Source organism: Sinocyclocheilus rhinocerous, unplaced genomic scaffold (assembly GCF_001515625.1).
Source record: "Sinocyclocheilus rhinocerous isolate Xijiao unplaced genomic scaffold, SAMN03320098_v1.1 scaffold1800, whole genome shotgun sequence".
Classification (NCBI taxonomy): domain Eukaryota; kingdom Metazoa; phylum Chordata; class Actinopteri; order Cypriniformes; family Cyprinidae; genus Sinocyclocheilus; species Sinocyclocheilus rhinocerous.
In genome coordinates, this window is record NW_015651550.1 from 470,566 (window position 1) to 490,746 (window position 20,181).

A 20,181-nucleotide genomic window follows, 5' to 3' on the forward strand; every position below is an offset into this window, starting at 1 on the left:
AGGCCGATGCCGATACCGATTATTACAGATGAAGTAGACCGATAACCGATATTTTGAACCGATATATATGTCTGGTGTAAAAATGAAAATTAATGTCAAAATTAAGAATAACAAGGGCTCTGACAAACGTTAGTGGATTGGGATCCATTGCAACTTAAGCAACGTCTGCTGCTGCCTTACCTTTGAGAGACAACTGATGCGTGATCACTGAAGCAGCTCCAGTTAGCAAGCGCTTTCGGAGTGAGAGTGAATTCCGCATTAATTGGTCGGACTCATGACTCCCAACAAATCAGGTGAGTGGTGGGCGGAGACTGCTTTAGGCCACAGAGTGGTGAGTTCTGACAGGCTGCATCAGATGGCTCGTTTCAAAATTAAAGTTATTTTATCGGCGAATCGGTTTTGAAATGGACCGATACCGATAATCATAAAAATGCTTAATATCGGCGCCGATAATCGGCCAGGCCGATAATCGGTCGACCCCTAATAGGGACCAATTCTCACTATTAAATAGTAGCTTATTAGCATGCCTATTATTAACATATTGTCTGTTTATTAGTACTTATAAAGCACCTATTCTGCATGACCATATTCTACATCCCTAATCCTACCCAATACCTACACTTAACAACTACCTTACTAACTATTAATAAGCAGCAAATTAGAAGTTTGAGGCAAAAGTCGTAGTTAATGGTTTGTTAATAGCGAGAATTGGACCTTAAAATAAAGTGTGACCAATATTTTTATATTTTAAAATATTCATCTATTTTACAAATTATTGAATGAATGTAATTCATTTCGTTCTTTCTTCTTATTTTCATAAAGTGAATTTTTTAAATTATTGCCAATGTTGAAAACAGTTTTGCAGCTTAAAATTTGTGTAGAAAAAAAGTGTTATATTTTTTCAAGATTCCTTGATGAATGGAAAGTTCAAAAGAACATAATTTATTTGAAAGAAAAATCTTTAATAACATTTATGAATGTCTTAACTGTCACTTTTGATTAATTTATTGCTTTCTTGCTGAATAATATTTACTTTTAAGTCTTGACCCCAAACCTTTGAAAAATGGTGTATCATTATATAATACAAAAAAGGGCTTTCCCTTCAAAATTGTGTTAGATCTGGAAAGCATTTTCCATTGTTTAGGCAAAAAAAGAAAAAACTATGCTATTTAGTATACAATATTGTTTTTTTCATGTGGTTCCTATACAATATTTGTTGTTATTTTTGAGTCATTAGCAGGCCCACATGCATTCAACTTGCACAGCACTTACAGATTCCCTACAGATTTCAACAAGATTGGAATGACCAGTGTTCCCAAAGTTTGACCATGTTTGTTTATTTAATAATTTGACTAATTTCATTATGTTTTCAGCTACCCATAACAGTGTATTACTCCATTTACCACATTAATACCATGTTTAAATCTACTTCCCCTAAATCCCACAAATTTCAGCACAGAAGATGTAAAGGAAAAAAAAAAGCATCTACAGAATCGGACTGGTTCTAGTTATTAGTATCATCATGTGCATGTGCGTGATTATATGCAGACGCTTCAGTCTTGTTCGGCTGGTGTTGAGTGTAGCTTAGTGTGTGCAGGAGCAGACGTTCTCTGACAGCCGTTGAATTTTTATTTTTCTTAGAAAACCAATAAGTGCTTTTATAATGCCTGATCTGTCTTATCTCCCGAAACCCTCCTCGCACTCTGGGTTTATTTAGCGCTTTGTTTATTTATTTATTTACTCTGCAGTTTTTCCGGCTCGCTCCTTGATCAGCGAGATAAGCGGCTGAAGAAAGAGGAATAAGATCTGGAATTACATACAGACCATGACTGATTAATCACTACTGGGGATATACACACAAACACCACACATATACAGTATGCTTCATTAAATTCCACAGAGACGTACACAAAACGTCTCTGCCAGTCAGGTACATGCCGACCCTATTTAGTAGATATACGTCTTTGAGTGTCTAATGTGTCTGTCTTTCTTCTCTATCCCTTCTTTTAATTCCTCAGAGTCACCAGGTTGGCTATCATGTTGGGGCTCTTAACCGAGTTAAGCCACGGTTCAGAACAATGAGGGGAAGAATGGGAGATCCTGATGCCAAGCCACTGTAAAATTGTCGGATTCGCTTGAAAAATCGCGAAGAAAGAGAGGAATTATAAAGAAGATATTGCAGATAATTCGAGAGGTTTTAGGAGAGGAGGGAAAGAAAGAAGATGATATAAAAGGAGCCTGGGAGAAAGAGAGCTCAGAGCGTGTCTGTGTGTGAAGACGTGTTACGCAGGAGTGCAGTCTGGTGGCTGATGCATACTCAGAAGTCGCAGTCTTTGTGTTTGTTTGTTTGTGTTTGGACAGAAGTTGAGAGCGAGGGATGACACTCTGGCTGAGATGAATAGGCACAGATGTGTTTGATAGTAAACACTCTCTCCCTCTCCAAGGGGAAATGTTCCTGTAGAAATCTGTTATGATCCCCTCGCTTTCAACTCGCTTCCGTTCTCTGTCTCTCTCTCCCTCTCTGTCTGTTTCGTATGGTGCTGTGAAAAGTGGCGGATGATTTTGGGATTAGAACGCAAATTCAGCATCTTACGTTAAAACAGAGCAGGCTTGACCACAAGAAATTCAGATCACTTGCTTCTGACGAAGACTCTTGAAATTGTAGCAGATTGGTCCTGAGCGATAAATCGCATGAATGCTTCAGGTCCACTGATCCTTGAGTTGGAAGCAGTTGGATTTTTGGAACTAATAAGATTATAGTGGGCTTTACCTGTAAAATATTTGAGATTTAAGTTTCATTTAGAAAATTATTCCATCTACTCATGGCCATGAGGTATGACTGTTAATGTCAAAAATGTAACTGCATATTTAAATATATGAGACTAAAATGTTCTTTTAATGAGAGTTTCATTCATTGTAACGCATGGTGTTCGTCATGCACTTCAATGCATTGTACTCTTTAAATGTACAACAATGAACAGATTAAAAAGGGAAGTAATTTGTGAATATGTAGCTATCAAAAATGATTTAGGGGAACATCTAACTTTATAAAACTATAAGATTTTGAATGCATCATAATGGATTTAAGAACACTTTTTGTAAAGAGATAGACGATAATCGCTTTGACCATTTATTTATCTATTTTACACTTTCTATTAAACATACCAAAACAAAGAGGTGTCAAACTGTAACCCTCTGAACTGCACACATACTTGGTATTATCATTTTAAATATTTAATATTTCAATATTTAGAATATTAATAATGCTTATTATTATAATTGCTTATCTGTATTGGTCATGAAAAAGCAATATCTGTCAATCTGGCTTTATAGAACGTGTTACAGATATAGCTTATTAATTTACATTCCCGCTATGAGCCGGTTTATTATGCGTTTTGAACAGGTTTTATGCCTTCTCAGCAGATTTTGTGCTTTTATGAGTAGGTTTTGCTTGTAAAGGCTATGCATATTATCCTCTGCTGTTTCCTATGGTGTACTTAATGTGAGTGTCTGTTTGTATCTGTCTACCCACTAATATTATACTTACATGTCATAGTGAATGCTTCCTGCACATATTTCTTAAGGCATTCTCACTGGAGGTATTAAACTCAGATTTTTGGAAAGAAAATTCTTTTATTTGTTACACTTACTCATATATAGTTAATGCACTGGAAAAATGTGTCCTGCTATACAACAGCCCTCAGGCTTCCCAAAACCACTGATGCATATTGCTTCATTCACTTCACTACTGATATTTTCAGCATTTAGATGACATATAAATTACACAACACGGCATCTCCTATAACATCATAAATTGTAGTCGGTACAACTTGGGTTGGGTTTCGTTCTTTTAGTGGCAAGCCTACGTTAATCTTTTTCCCAAATGTCACTTTTCAGCCACCGTAGAAAAAAGACACATAATGAAAATGGCTTCAGGTCTATGTGATGGTAATCTCTGCCTAGAGTTCACATTCTTTAAGTGCTGAAAATGAATCTGTGTGGAGTGAGGAGAGAGTGAGGTTTTGGCCTCGCTCCCACTGCCAAAAGCTTTCACTGGCAGGAGAAATGTGGGTACAAGACGCTAATCTCTAATCTCTGATCAGCAGGCAGATCCAGAAGGAGATGGAGGTGGAGAGAGATGAGGCATATGTGTATACATATGTTTGTGTATGAGAGAGAGTGGAAGTGGGTATGAAGTCACAAAGTAAGTGATACATTCAAGAGACAGAGTACTGAGAACAGCAAACGTGATTTTAAAGACACTGATATTGGATTAGTTGTCATAACCAACCATAAAACATACATACCACCATTTATATGTTTGGAGTAAGATTTGTAAAAGTCTCTTAAGCTCATCAAGGCTGTATTTATTTGATCAAAAATACAGTAAAAGCAGTAATATTGTGAAATAGTATTACCATTTAAAATAACTGTTTTCTACTTTAATACATTTGAAAATATGTTGTGGAACGTTATAGAGAAGCTGAATTTTTTGTGAGTGACGTGACATGTGGCCAAGTATGGTTACCCATACTCAGAATTAGTGCTCTGCATTTAACCCATCCTAAGTGCACACACACAGCAGTGAACACACACACACCGTGAACACGCACCCGGATCAGTGGGCAGCCATTTATGCTGCGGCGCCCGGGGAGCAGTTGGGGGTTCGGTGCCTTGCTCAAGCTTTTCAGCAGCCATTACTCCAGTCTTCTGTCACATGATCCATTAGAAATCATTCTAAGAAGCATTTCTTATTATTAGCAATGTTGAAAACAGTTGTGCTGCATACTATTTGTGAAAACCTCAATCTTCTTTTTTTGGGGGGGGGGGGTTTCTTTGAATAAAAAGATCAATAGGAATTTTTTCTTTACTGTCACTTTTTAATCTAATTTAATGCATTCTTGAATAAAAAAGTATTAATTTATAAATAAATAAATAAAACAAAATAATAATAAAATAATAATAATTAAAAAAAAATTTACTCACCCCGGACGTTTAGTAGTGTTTATGTGTATATTTCCATATAATTACATATAATAATTGCATATAATTATATATAATAAAAATAATAAATTATAATTACACACAATAGTGGTGGATAATTAAATATAATTAATGGATAATTGATATAATAGATAAATTGATAATTATTATTAATAATTTAGTAATGTTGGTGCTATGATATAGTAATGTGAGTGTGTAAGGCAAAGAATTCCATAATACTTTGCTTTAAAACATGGTATTACTAAGTACATTTACTTGAATTATTAGTAGAGCCTTTTTTTACTCGTACAGTTTGTATTCATGGATGTAGTTGAAATCTTTTGGGTGAAACGGCTCTGCAGATGAGATTTTTGGAGCTTATATTACGTATACAGAAAGAGTGGTAGAATCATTGAACTCTTAATCTATAGACATATTAGGCAGCAGATTTGGTGATTTGAGATGTTATCAAGGGCTTTTGGTTTGCAGTTGCCTTTTTTAAAACGTTCCCACCTAAAAGAGGCAGAGAGAGACAAACCATGGCAGATAAAGAAAGAAAATAACAAAGCGTTTAGCCTTTGCCTCATTAGCTCAAGCAAAAAGCATATGTCCAGTTGCCTCTGGCTAGAGGAACCACAATCCCCAGCACAAAAGCCCGCGGCCCACAGAGCTGCCCTACAATGCCTTCAAATGCTGTCACTTGTTGCGTTGTGCTCTTCAGCAGCTGGGTTTCTATTATCTGTCCCCTCCTCTGTCCTCGGACACATTGCTGTGATGTTGTGAACACATTTTTCTAATGTTTTACACTTCATATAATCCATTCTCTCAGCGTGCTGGCTCTGAGGGGAGAGGTAATTGATGAGCCTCAGAGAGATCAGAGGGTCAATCTGGCTGAAAGGCCAAGCTCTCAATCACACACACACACACACACACACACACACACACAGACAGAGACATGCATGTGTATATATATTGTCTGCGCTCTACGTGTTTAACATGGTATGTGTGATTCAGTCTGCTGTACCCTTACAGTGCTTCAGCCCATCAACTGTGGTGAGGACCATCTGTGCTGGACATAACTACCCCCTAAAACATGTCCCACCAACTACAGTGAGATATGTGTCTGTGCATGGGCACAGAAGGCCCAAAAAAATATTTGAACACCTGATTTGCACTTTAAAATGTATTGATGATATTTATTTAAAGGGGTCATATGATGCGATTTCAAGTTTTCCTTTCTCTTTGGAGTGTTACAAGCTCTTGGTGCATAAAGAAGATCTGTAAAGTTGCAAAGACTAAAGTCTCAAATCCAAAGAGATATTCTTTATAAAAGTTAAGAGTCAACCACTTGAAAAATAATGTTTTTTGAACATTAAAGCATGTCAACATATTCTGTTACACCAAACACACAAAATAATGATCTTTAAATTAGCATCATATGACCCCTTTAAAAGAAAAATAACACTTTTCAAGCAAAATGTTTACAAAAAAAAGAGATTTGCCATGTTTTGAAAGATAAAACAATAGGTACACTGATTAAAATGTAATGTAGTCAAGCAAATTATTTGGTTGTCAGACATTAGTGGAGTATATGTACGGTTTTTGATGAAGAATTTGATTCTCGACTGTGGAAAACGTGTTTTATATTAACCCAAAAGTTAATGTGTGTAGTATGAATATAATCCTGACATTTTGTATGCGACATGCTGCTATTGTCATGTGACCTACTATGTCAGCGGTGTTACTGTTCCTCACTGAATACGTGTCTCCTGTGGCCTCATTGGATATTAAAAATCAATCAGATATGTATTTTGGAATCGTGGAACCTTACTCTTTTATGAATACTTCTTATTTAGACTCATTTGACATACTGCTTTTCACATACTAGAAAGAAATTAGGTTCGGAGTAATTACCCACACTTTTAAAAATAAAGGTTTTTGCAGTGATGCCACAGAAGAACCATTTTTGGTTCCCCAAAGAACCTTTCATACCTCTTTTCCACCAAGGCAGTTTGAGTGCTGGTTCGGAGCCAGAGCCTAGTTTCAAATCGGTTCTTTGTCTTTTGACACCCAAAGCACCAGCTCCGAACCAGGAAAAGTGGTTCGTAAGTAGCACCAAAACATTGCTGGTCTAGAAGTAAGAACCGCTTGCATCAGGGGCTGGGGGCGGGGATACCGTGACCAACAAGATGAACAGAAACTTTTGACTGCCATTTTTGAAATGGCAGCTAAACACGAACACGGTGAATTCGCCGTGTTTGGATGACGATGTAGGTTCGCATAGCCATGAACATCGATAGCAATGCAATGTCCGCCATTGTTGATGGTGTGTTTAGGCTTGTTCGGGCTGCATCGGCGCTGCGAGGACCGGTCGGTGTGCCGCAGGAGTGATTGGAAAGTAGACGACTCACTTTATGCTTTTGGATCGCTTTCGCGGTGCTTTGGTGTCATGCGCCGATCGGTTTGCATGCTGCCGATGCATCTTGAACAGGCCTGTTGTGTTTGGCACTGCCGTGCTAGCATTACTGGGAAAGATAAGACTTATTCAGTGACGTAAGACCTGGCTCTGTGGTGGCTCTCTAGCCCATGGAAAGGCAAACCGGTTCTTAGAAGGCTCTCCAGTTGAACCAACTCCGAACCGGCAATAGCACTGGCTCTGAACTAGCACCTGGTTCATGCTGGTGGAAAAGGGGTATCAGTGAACAGTTCCTAAAAGAACCATTTTGAAAAACATTTTCAAAATCTAAAGAAAAATGTTTCCACTAATGAACCTTTTCTGCATTTGAAAGGTTCCATGAATGTTCAAGGGTCTTCGTGGAACCATCCATGCCATGCTATTTTTAAGAGTGCAACCCTTATTTCGGTAAAGTTAGTTCCAAGTAAATGATATGTTCCAAGTAAATGATCCAATTATATGGATTTCATACATTCCTTAAAGTGATAGTTCACCCCCCCCCCAAAAAAAATCACAAATTCTGTCATTGTTTACTCATCCTCATATCATTCCAAACCTGTATGACTTACTTTATTCTGTGGAACATCAAAGAAGATATTTAAAAAATGTTGGTAACCAAACTGTTTTGATGACCATTAACTTCCATTGTATGCACAAAAAAACACAGAGACATTTCTCAAAATATATTATTTTATGTTCCATAGAAGAAAGAAAATCATAACGAATGAATGACATAAAATGTTAATTTTATTGAGAACTTATTGAGAAATTGAATTCACTTGGCATTTAAGTTATTAAATGATACATGCTGAAATTGCATTTTACTCCTTTTTTTTATCCTATTAACATAAAACTGCCTTGAGCACACTAATTTCCAACTCATAAGTCCATCAAACAAAAAACATACTGTGAAACACATACTGTTACTGTTGTCATGCTGCCTATATGTTTAATGAATTGATCAAATACAGTCCAGCTGTGTAAATTTAGTGTGTGTGTGTGTGTGTTTGTCAAACGTAGGTTTTCTAGAGAATGCCCACTGGCAGTTATGCGTTTTAAATCCTCATGTCATACATTATCTTAGTTTGGCGCTAGCTGTTCAGGTTTCTGTTGGTATTTTAGATGGCCTTTCTGCCATTGGTTGGCTGATGTACCTGTCACATAGTCCTGGTGAGTGTGCATGTGTGTTTATTCTTCCCCTCTGTTAGCGTAGGGTAACCTGAAGTGTGTTTCCTTATATAAATACACACAGTTGCCTCTGAGGCAGTTAAGCGTTTTAAATCCTCGTGTCATACATTATCTTAGTTTGGCGCTAGCTGTTCAGGTTTCTGTTGGTATTTTAGATTGCCTTTCTGCCATTGGTTGGCTGATGTACCTGTCACATAGTCCTGGTGAGTGTGCATGTGTGTTTATTCTTCCCCTCTGTTAGCGTGGGGTAACCTGAAGTGTGTTTCCTTATACAAATACACACAGTCGCCTCTGTTAGTCACTTGCCCTCTGTCTCACCCTCTTCACTGTGGTCCTGAACCCAGGAGCACTGCACAACATCACCCATCTGATGACAGCTACCATCACTAACGACATTATTAACTGTCATGATATTTACTTTGAAAGCTGAAGCGATTATGGAGGGTAACCTGAAGTGTGTTTCCTTATATAAATACACACAGTTGCCTCTGTTAGTCACTTGCCCTCTGTCTCACCCTCTTCACTGTGGTCCTGAACCCAGGAGCACTGCACAACATCACCCATCTGATGACAGCTACCATCATTCAGGGGTAAACAAGCACACGCACAGATAAGGTGCACATATATAGGGTGGTAAACGTAAGTTGGTTGTGAAAATTTCTCTCATCAACCCACCTTGTAAAAACAAAACACAGTTTTTCTCTCTCTCTCTCTCTATCTATCTCTCTCTCTCTCTCTCTCTCTCTCTCTCTCTCTCTCTCTCTCTCTCTCTCTCTCTCTCTCTCTCTCTCTCTCTCTCTCTCTCTCTCTCTCTCTCTCTCTCTCTCTCTCTCTCTCACACACACACACACGATCGTGAGTCACTGTTGTTGTGTCATCTATGTTTAGTCTGATGTGATTCAACTGACCTCGTGACCCCGTAGTCAGAGTTAGTCTTGGCAGACTCTTTCACCCGCGCTTTCTGAGACAGGATGAGTCTAACAGGTAACGATCGCTGACAGGTAATGCTTCAGTGAGAGAGAAGTGCTGTCTCATGGATGAACGGGGGATGAAAAGAAATAAAGAAAAAGAGATTGCTGTGAAACAGCTGAGGTGAACCAACGCTCAGAGCACTTTTTGCATATGCTTCCTCACCTGTCAATCATTTTAGCTCCTGCTACTGTAGAGGAAGACCGTGAGAGAGAGGGAAAGTTTGGCATTTTGCATCTTTTTTAAAAGAAATGAAAACACAGATAACTTTTTAAAATATATTTTAATATATGTTTATTTTTTTATTGTTATATTAAAATGTTCTACCAATCAAAAGTTTAGTGCTAGTAAGATTTGATTTTTTTTTTAATAAAATTGATACTTTTCAGCAATGATGAGTTAAATTAATTGAAAGTGACAGTACAAACATTTACAGTGTTAAAAAGATCAAATAAATGCTGTTCTTTTACACTTTCCATGCATAAAAACACTGAGAGTATACATTACGGTTACCACAAAAATATTAAGCAGCACAACAGTTTTCATCATTGATAATAATAAGAAATGTTTCTTGAGCATATTACAATGATTTCTGACGACTCATGTGACACTGAAGCCTGGAGTGATGTCTGCTGAAAATCCAGCTTTGTCATCTCAGAAATAAATACATTTTGATATAAATTAAAATAGGAATAGTCATTTTAAATTGTAATAATATTTCACAATATTAGTGTTTTACTGTATTTTTGATCAAATAAATGCAGTTTTCATGAGACTTCAAAAACATTTTCAAAAAATCGTACCTGTCACAAACTTTTAAATGGTGGTGTATATTTTAAAATGTTTATGTATATTATTATTGTATTTAAAAAATGATGCACGCAGAAACATTACAAAGCAAATATAATTTTGTCCTGCTGTTTATGATTCTGGCTTAATCATTAGTGTTTGTAAGATTGAGTCAGCAGCATAAGTAAAGAATAGATTTGACCTCTGACATGAAGGGAATGAATGTATATTGATTTGTTTAAGCGCTGGCTAAGAGCTTGTCCACTGGATTGGTAGTACAGTTTGATTCCTTTATTTTCTTTATTTCAAGATAAGAGCAGTTGTTTCTTTATTGAGGTTACTCAGGGATCCATTAAGAGCCAGAGTTGCTGTGCAACCCTAATGTGGTTTTATGCTGCCATATTTGTGCCAGTCATAAATGTATTACTTAATAATCACTCATGAATATGCTTGTGTACAATACTAATTTATGATTGTTTGAGATGCAGAACGTTATGGGAAAAATAATTGCATTAAAAAAATGAAGCCTTACTGTATGATATTGTGTGGGCATTGCCTTACCTTATGCCATGACTCTTAATCTCATTTACAATTCTTCATATTCAAATTTCACATCCTGGTTATGAGACACTCCAGGGCTAAACATGTTTTATCAACATGTCTTCATTCAGTATAATTCGAATATCTTTAAAATTGTTTGCAAATTGTAATGCTCTTGCCCATCGTAACGTTATCAATTACAGTAGTTGTGGTTTCTGTATATAAAGTACACAACCATTTAAAATGCTGCATTTTCTACATTATTAAAAATACAGTAAAAACAGCAATATTGTGAAATATTATTTCACTTAAAATTTACTTTTCTATTTTGATATATTGTAAAATTTTATTTATTCCCGTGATGGCAAAGCTGAATTTTCGGCAGCCATTACTACAGTCACATGATCCTTCAGAAGAAATCATTCTAATATGCTGATGCGGTGCTTAAGAAACATTTCTCATTAATATCAATGTTGAAAACGGTTGCACTGCTTATTCTTGTGGAAACCATGATACTTGTTTTTAGGATTGTTTGATGAATAGAAAGTTCGAAAGAACAGCCTTTATGTGAAATAGAAATCTTTTGTACCATTATGAAGGTCTTTACTGTCACTTTTGATTAATTTAATGCATCCTTTTAGAATAAAAGTTTAAATTTCTTTCAAAACAAACAAACAAACAAAAAATACTGACTACTGATCCCAAACTTTTGTATAGTGTATAGTATAACCAGTGTTCGAACTATACTATGTTCGTGCGCTTGCGTATGCCTCAAAAGAGGGCTTACAATGACTTACAAAGATACATAACAGCTACAAGTGTATGCACTACTTGCTTTATGCAAGCACTATATAGGATAAATCACTATACAGGATTTACCCTATTATACTTTATCGACACGAATTGATAATAAAAACAACAAACAGCCACCCACAAATAGTCTATAAACAAAGCATCAAGCTGTCTTTGAGTTCACATGAACAACAGTTAAAGTTACTCGTCGTCAGGCTACAGAAGAACACCATAATTCCTCCGTTCAATTAGGCCTAAAACATCGAGAGTCACGCAGACCTATAACAACCCAGCCCCAACACATAATTGCGAATAACATGCCTTACCTTAACACAGAATCGACCACAGAGTCCAGCGTTAATATTTTTTTCTACGAATCTTTGAGTTAACATATGTACTAAACATGAGTGGAATTTGCACCACAGCGGCCCCACACCTTGATGCTCATGACAAGAATAGCATGTATAGTTATCTTTATTGAAGTGAATTAGGTTTAAATCGCCGTCATGCATGAATGAATGATATTTTTGCAATTTTACACATAATAATCCACGATGATCACATTACACAAAACTGAAATTGCACGTCAAAATAACACATTGTCAATATTTTTTGAGACCCCCCAAAATTTCACAAATCCCGTTTTCAGGGGAGCCCATGTCTTATTAAGGGGAGCCGAGCTCCCCCTAGCTCCCCCGTAGTTCGCACCCTGAGTATAACGTTGTTGAGCATAACTGACTGACTGACCGAAACTGATTTTGTGTGATTTCTAGTTTGAAGTTATAAAGCGACTGTGTTGTTTGTTTGCAGACTCAGCTGCTGTTGGCTGTGGTGGAGGACGAGAACACGGCACAGGAGAACAGGAGAGAGATGGCAGACATTTTACTGAATGCCCTGACGGACAGACAGCAGCACAGACAGACATGGAGGGACAGGTATGTGCCTGTGTGCTAAACTCTTGTGTTTAATGTCACATCTTCAGTGAATTGTATAGAAGCAAGGTTTTTTTATATTAGCAGGAGGACAACGCTTCAGGCCGAGAGAGTTCACACAAACACACGCATACACGTGTGCTGATAGCCCATTGACTTGCTTCCTCTGAGATAAGGGCGACTGAGAGACATATCCCATTTGTTCCGATTACACAGCGAACCAGCCGTACACACACAGATACGCATACCAACACACTAGCACAAACTCCTCCTTTCTCTTGCTTTATTACTTCCCATCAGACTACTGTGTGTGCGTGTGTGTGGTAATCTGTCTTCATTCAGATCAGACCATTAGTCAGTATGGCCTGAAAGAACTAAATTTCCCTCTTGAAATTCTTGCATCTTAACTTTAAGAAAAATAAGGACTCCTCCCTGTCTTCTTGTTTCTGTAAAGTGGCCCCTTTAAGGGGGTCGTCCCCTCACTTTGACCCCAGAGTGACGCCCAGGGCTGCTGGTACCTGTAAACAGTGCTGATGTTTTGCTAAAATTGCGTTCTTAAATCAGATGATGAAAACCATGGACCCCAGACCAAGATTCATTTGTCAGATGGCGTCAAGGACACAAGCACACACACTTTTAGCCCTGTGTAGTACGGTATAGTAATTTGGTATGTTTCTTCTACATAATGTTTTTTTTTTTAGTTAATTAGGTGCAGTTGTTAACTTATCCACTTTATCCAACATTGTTTTATAGAAATTTGCAAAAATGTGAATGTTGTCATATGATAGCGCTGTATCAAAATGGAAAAATTGGAAATTTAATTGCTGTGTTTTTCCCCCCTCACACTGATCATAGTGGCCAATATTGTATTTACTATGATACAAATGCATTTACTATATGCATATATAACACAATTATATGATACAGTATGATTTTTTATTTTCAGTCAAAAATTTAAATGGAAATGTTTTATGGCACAGGTTAGCTAATCCAATTGACAACAGTGAAAATATTCAGAATCATTGTTTTTAAGGTTTTAAAAAAATAGGTTCACTCAATTTTAGTTTGTAGGAGTTCCAAGTGTTTCATGCATTAAAAAAATTATATATATATATATATAGGAAAAAAAATGTTTTAAAGGAAAAAAAGTTTTTGGACCATTTTCCATTGTGTTACAGAGTTACCAATAATAATACTTTCTTTATCTTTTATATATGGTGTCGTTCAAAAGTTTGGGGTCAGTAAGATTTTTATTTGTTTATTTATTTAAGAAATCATATATGAAGGAGTGTTTCTTGAGCACCAGATCAGCAAGTTAGAATGATTTCTGATCATGTGACACTGAAGACTGGAGTAAAGGCTGCTGAAAATTCAGCTTTGTCATCACAGGAATGAATTACATTACAATTTTTTTTTTTTAAATCTTACCAATCCCAAACCTTTGAACAGTAGTGTACAGTTTTTTCTTTCTATTATATAAAAAAAAAAAAAAATCAAAAGTGGAGAAATATTTCACCATTAGAACAATTTGTACCTTTGTAGTCTTAGTTTCTTCTCACTACTGAACAAACTGAGCGGTTACACACACTAACCTGTACAACACATTTGCACACTCGATCATAGCCACGGAAGTTTATTTCATCAGACGGAGCAGTGTGATTAGATAAAGCTACCTTCACTCCTCTGTGTGCACACACTGCAATGTGTTTGAACTCATCCCTTTCCACTATCACTTCCTGCCTCCCTTCTGGAGCGAGATAACGTCACTCTTCGAAACATCAGGCACAGGTCTGTAAAGTAGCTGTCAACAAATCGCATTTAGGGAGGGGAGGCAGATAGCTAAGGTTAAGACACTCTGTTAAGACAAAAATGAACTCATAGCTGATAATATCACCTCCGACACGAGCTGATAAAGCTCACCTGAATGCAGTGATGTTTTAGTACTATTATTATGACAGACTGTTATAACAACTATCATGACTCACAGAGCCGAACACAAACATCCATTTCTGACCACTCTTCTTGAAAGGAAACTTCTTGGAGCAGCGTGCTAAATCATGTCGCTTATTTTGCCATGAAAGGTTGTGATTGTTTTATTAATTTAGTATGCAGCAGGCCCGCTCCTCACATTATGCCTTTCTTTTGTCTCTGTGTCTGTGTTTTGAGTGGTAAAAACCGGGTGATGGATGGTTAGCGCTGCAGGCTCATAAACATAAGCACAGCGAGCTGATTGATTAAGGCTTTTATTGTCTTACAGACATTTGCTTTGTTAAACAGTAGTTGGAGTGCTGCAGACTGTGGGGCCTCTGGACCTGCTTTCAGCTATCTGAAGTTACCCATTTATTTAAATAGTCTAAAGTGGTTCAGAGGCCCCCTTGGAAGTTAGCTGAGGCTTTCTGGTTGAGCACTTTTACAATGAAGGTGTAAGTGCAATGCATGTAAAGGGGACCATATATGCATATCCATCTGTGCTTTTGGAATATTCTGGAATGATTTGCTATTAAAAATGTGTTGTATCTTCCATAGGTCAAAATCAAACACTTACAGAAGGAAGACCTCTTAGAGATTCATTTGCATTGGCAGACGAAAGGGGTCGACCTTGTGGTTTTGTTTCATCCATATGCAAGCCGCAGTGTTGTGGGTCAAAACCATTGATCTCGCACCCTTTATGCCTGCGCAGACATGCTGCAATTCGAGTTTACGTAAAAATGTGACCACGCGCTCAGATAGAACCGACCTTGCTCACATCTCCTGTCACATCTACATCCCTCCTTTGACCTCTGCAGGGGTCACAGTCCATTCCTGCGGTGGGCAGATTGCGTGTTTGGGGCAGTGCCGGGAACAGCTGTGTGGTTTGTAGTGACCGTGCTAACTGCTGTAGGCTTTGTAAGGTCATTATATGATAATGAAAATGATTACTTAATTAAACAGTGAAGCAATAAGTAATAAACAAAAATGTTTTTATCTTAAGCTGCTATAATTTTTTTCCCAGTGTGCACTGCATTTCTATTTATTATTTAAAATGTAATAAATTAAAGTTCCCATTCTCCAACATTTTATTTTGATATTTCTGCTGTAATTAATGACAACAGAAACCAGGAGTGTTAATATATTAACCATGATTCATTTTAACAGTGTTGTGGGTCAAAACCATTGATCTCGCACCCTTTATGCCTGCGCAGACATGCTGCAATTCGAGTTTACGTAAAAATATGAACACGCACTCAGATAGAACCGACCTTGCTCACATCTCCTGTCACATCTACATCCCTCCTTTGACCTCTGCAGGGGTCACAGTCCATTCCTGCGGTGGGCAGATTGCGTGTTTGGGGCAGTGCCGGGAACAGCTGTGTGGTTTGTAGTGACCGTGCTAACTGCTGTAGGCTTTGTAAGGTCATTATATGATAATGAAAATGATTACTGAATTACATGGGGGTTTAGGAGAAGAGAGGGGAGGGGAGTGAACGGTCTGAGTTTGATAAATGATCTCTGAAAATGCCCATCTGTCTCCACCCCCCTCTCTTTCAGTCTCTCTCTCTGTTATGTTCCCCTCTGTGTTTTTGCTTATTCTGTTTTTGGTTTTCTTGCATTATCACTCAATTACAAAAAGTCATAGAGTGAAAAATGGAGCAATAAGAGAGGTGTGAGAGGAAATGTGTAGTGCTGGACTCTCAGTTAAACCACAGGAGAGAGAGCAGCCACCGTTCATACTTTATGTCAGATAGTGGAAAAATGAACTCACCCTCCTCTAGATACACAAGATGTCTGTCAGGTTTAAGTGGATGGGGCAGATTTAGGGCATAATTTACTAAAGCATGTAGGTCATCCAAAACCAGCTTTTCATAGACGAAAAGAGCAGGAGAGCATGCACTTAGATGAATGGCTCTTATTAAACACTTAAGTTATTAATAATTTTATTTAAATCTGAAAAGATTTATGAACTGTAAAAGACTTCAGTTAATCTGTTCTCCGCTGTATTTCCTTGTGTTACTTGAAAATGTCTCTTAAACATATTAGGGTAACACTTTATTTTAAGGTTTCCTTGGTACATGTGTTACATGTATTTACTATTACAATACCAATGCATATTATGCATAATTACATGCAAGTAACCCTAATCCTAACCCTAACCATATAGTAAGTACATGTAGGTAATTAATATTACTCAGTACTTAAATATATAATTACACTGTAACAAGTACACAAAATAAAGTGTAACCCATGTAACACTTCCGTGGTTCAATTCATCAACATTAATGAATGCATTAGATATCATAATATATATCTGCATTTTTTACAGCATTTATTATTGCTGTTTATTTTTGAAATATTATTACAATTTACAAGAGCTCTTTTCTCTTTTAAAATGTAATTTACTCCCGTGACGCAAAGCTGAATTTTCAATAGCCATTACTCCGGTCTTTAGTGTCACATGATCTTTTAGAAGTCATTCTAATCAGTGTTAACAATTGATGTGCTGCTTAATATTTTTGTGTAAAGCATGATACATTTTTTCAGGATTTGAAGTTTTTTTTTTTTTTTTTGTAGCATTATAATTTTTTTTACTGTCATTTACTGACACTAAACTTTTGAGTGGTAGTGTTTGTAGAATTTAATAAAAGCTGTAAAAGTATAATGTATGCATTAACCGGTGTTAACTTATAGAACTTTATTATAAAGTGTTGAGTTAATCATTCAAGTGTTTGTTTGCATTTGAGCGTGTGAGTGTTGCATCCTGGAGGCCACAGCTGCTCTCATCACTCACCCTCAGTACGTGACCTTTGACCTCAGCCTCTGAATGTCTGTATTTTAGTGAGTGTCTCAGTGTGTTGAGTGTGGTGTGACCTCTCGTACTTCACCTGGGTGGAAACCTTCTGAACAGAAACGCCACAGGCTGTCATCACACACTCACACACACACACACAGAAAGGTCATGGAGTTCAGAGGGCAAGCAGAAGTTTCTCCACAGACTAGAACATCAAACACCAAACATTACACACAGAGGCAAACATGATAGCTAACTCACCTATGTTTTGGCAATACAAACGAGGTCAGTGTTAATGCTTTACGAGTAATGTGCATTGAATAATTACATTGTTTTAGAGGAATAAAGTTATTAACATGTTACTTTTTGAATTAACACCATCATATTTAGTGCTTATAATGCACGCTTTGTATTATTTGATATATTTAGTCTCAAATGCAACCTTTTTCTTCCTCATAATCTACAGTACTCTGTCTTGCAAGCAAGTTCTTCTGTCACGCAGGATCTTATTCTTTTGCACAATCCTATTTCTCTTCCATTCCATTGGCTGAGACAAACATGAAAAAAGTTAATTAATGTGCAATCCATTTGTTTTTATGCGTAGATTTTTAATTTACAAGTATTATTTGAGTGTTTTTTTATACATTAGGACCTTTGTCATTTTAATTAGTTTAATTTTTCAGTTTTCAGTTTAATTTGAGTTGTACAGTTTAGTAATGTATGTGGTTTTGTCATAATTAGTTTTTAAAAATATCTCTATTTATTTTTGCAAAGCTTTTACTGCGCATTTTTGTTTGTAATTTTATACATATTTTGGTTTTGGTTTCTAAGGCAACATTTCTATTTTTTATATTTATGCTTTTCATGTAATATTTGTATTTTATATTATTTTAGCTTTATTTCAGTTACTATAAATACTTTTTAATAGTTTTAGTTTTGATTTTTGATTTGACTGCAACTGCATTAAACTTAAATAACCACATTTATATTTGCAAAGCTAAAACATTAAGTTAAAGGGTTAGTTCACCCAAAAATGAAAATTAGCCCATAAATTACTCACCCTCAAGTAGTGTTGGGAACCGATAACCGGTTCTTATTCAGAACCGGTTCTGTTTTTTTAAAAGAACCAGAACCGTGAGCAATTTCTAAGTTTCGTTTCCGAAAACGGTTCTGGTGCGACACGTGACCAAGCGCTGTGAGCAGCCTTGCGCGGCGTTTTCCGTAAAGGATGTCACAAACCAAATAACAGAAACGCCGCCCTGCATCTTTAATTACTGAGCACATTGTTTCCCATGACGCGCACTCCACAGACGCGCCGTGTCTTTAACTGCTGAACACATCGTTTTCCACGACTGTACATGCACTCGCGTCTTTGATAAATGTGCACGTTGTTTTGTCTGACTGTATATGTACCGGCAGCACGCAGCTCCTGCCGCCACTAAATTACATTATATTTGTCCCATATTGTCATTAATATACATACTGACTTCAACTTGGACCCCTAAATAAATAGACTGCTATTGTTATGTAAGCAGGGCCGTTTCTAGCCAATTTGACGCCCTAGGCGAAATCCCTATTGCCCCCCCCCATATATATTATATATAATAATATAATTATTATATATAATAATTATATTATATATATATAATTCTTTTCAGACACCAGTTGCTTGTCACATTCAAATTGGTTGTCATAGTAACGACACTAATATAATGTTGGGGGATCCAATGGGGGCGGCAGTCATATTTCAGGGTGACCGTGCCACTCTTTATCACAACCCTGCTAAAAGTGCCAGTACGTGCGCTCATTGGCGCCCCTTCAGCTGGTGGCGCCCTAGGCGACCGCCTAGCTCGCCTATGCCTAGAAACGGCCCTGTATGTAAGTATGAGGGTTAGATTATTTAGTGTACAGGTCATTTTAAGAGTGATAAACAAAGTGATTATTATCATGCATTTTAAATATTGAAAGTATTTTAAGTATGAAAGTATTTTCATGCATTTTAAATGTTTAAAAATGTGGAAACCACTCATTGCATCACACCATCTCCTGACTGCATTATTATTTGTAAAATAGGGGCTTTATGCAGTGTGTGTATACATGGTTATAAGTATAATATTTCATTAATTTAGGGAAATGAACAAGTGTCTTAGCCCTCAAGGGACTATTTGGCCAACCAGCTTATTCCTGCTTGTAAAGCAAAATGTTATTGATAGTGTAAAAAACATCAACTTTGAAGCACATGCATTACTCAACATTACTTACTACCTTCCAGCAACACTACATTCAATTAAGGTAAAATAGTAAAAAAAATATGAATAGTTCATTTAAATGGAACCGGAATCGGAACCGAAATTGTTAGGCAAAACTGGAACCGGAAAATTTCTAACAATACCCAACCCTACCTTTAAGTCATCCTAGGTGTATATGACTTTCTTCTTTCAAACGAATCCAGTCGGAGTTATTAAAAAAAATTTCTTTGATCTTTCAAGCTGTTTCATGACACTCAGCGGGTGTTGCAGTGCATCAGTCCAAAAGAAGTTAAATAAAAAGCGCCCATCCATAAAAAAAGTGTCTCACACGGCTCTGGGGGGTGAACAAAGGCCTCCTGTAGCGAATCGATGCGTTTTTGTAAGAAAAATATCCATATTCAAAACGTAATAATCACTTTAATGTAGCTTGCGCCAACAGTTGTACACGGAAGCAGCTCCGGGAGCATGACGTATGGAGGTCAGTGCTGCGCATGCGCCGGAGAGTCTCGTGAAAACCAA

At 37.0% G+C, this 20,181-nt stretch overlaps 1 long non-coding RNA gene across 1 annotated transcript in view; it reads left to right on the forward strand.

The window, feature by feature from the left end:
- Nucleotides 1-4,108: 4,108 nt before the first annotated feature.
- The window catches only part of LOC107713060 (uncharacterized), a 104,753-nt gene continuing 88,680 nt past the window's right edge, over nucleotides 4,109-20,181 (forward strand). The window contains exons 1-2 of the long non-coding RNA XR_001636858.1: nucleotides 4,109-4,204; nucleotides 12,527-12,651. This is a non-coding gene — a long non-coding RNA (uncharacterized LOC107713060). The remainder of the gene's footprint in view (nucleotides 4,205-12,526; nucleotides 12,652-20,181) is intronic.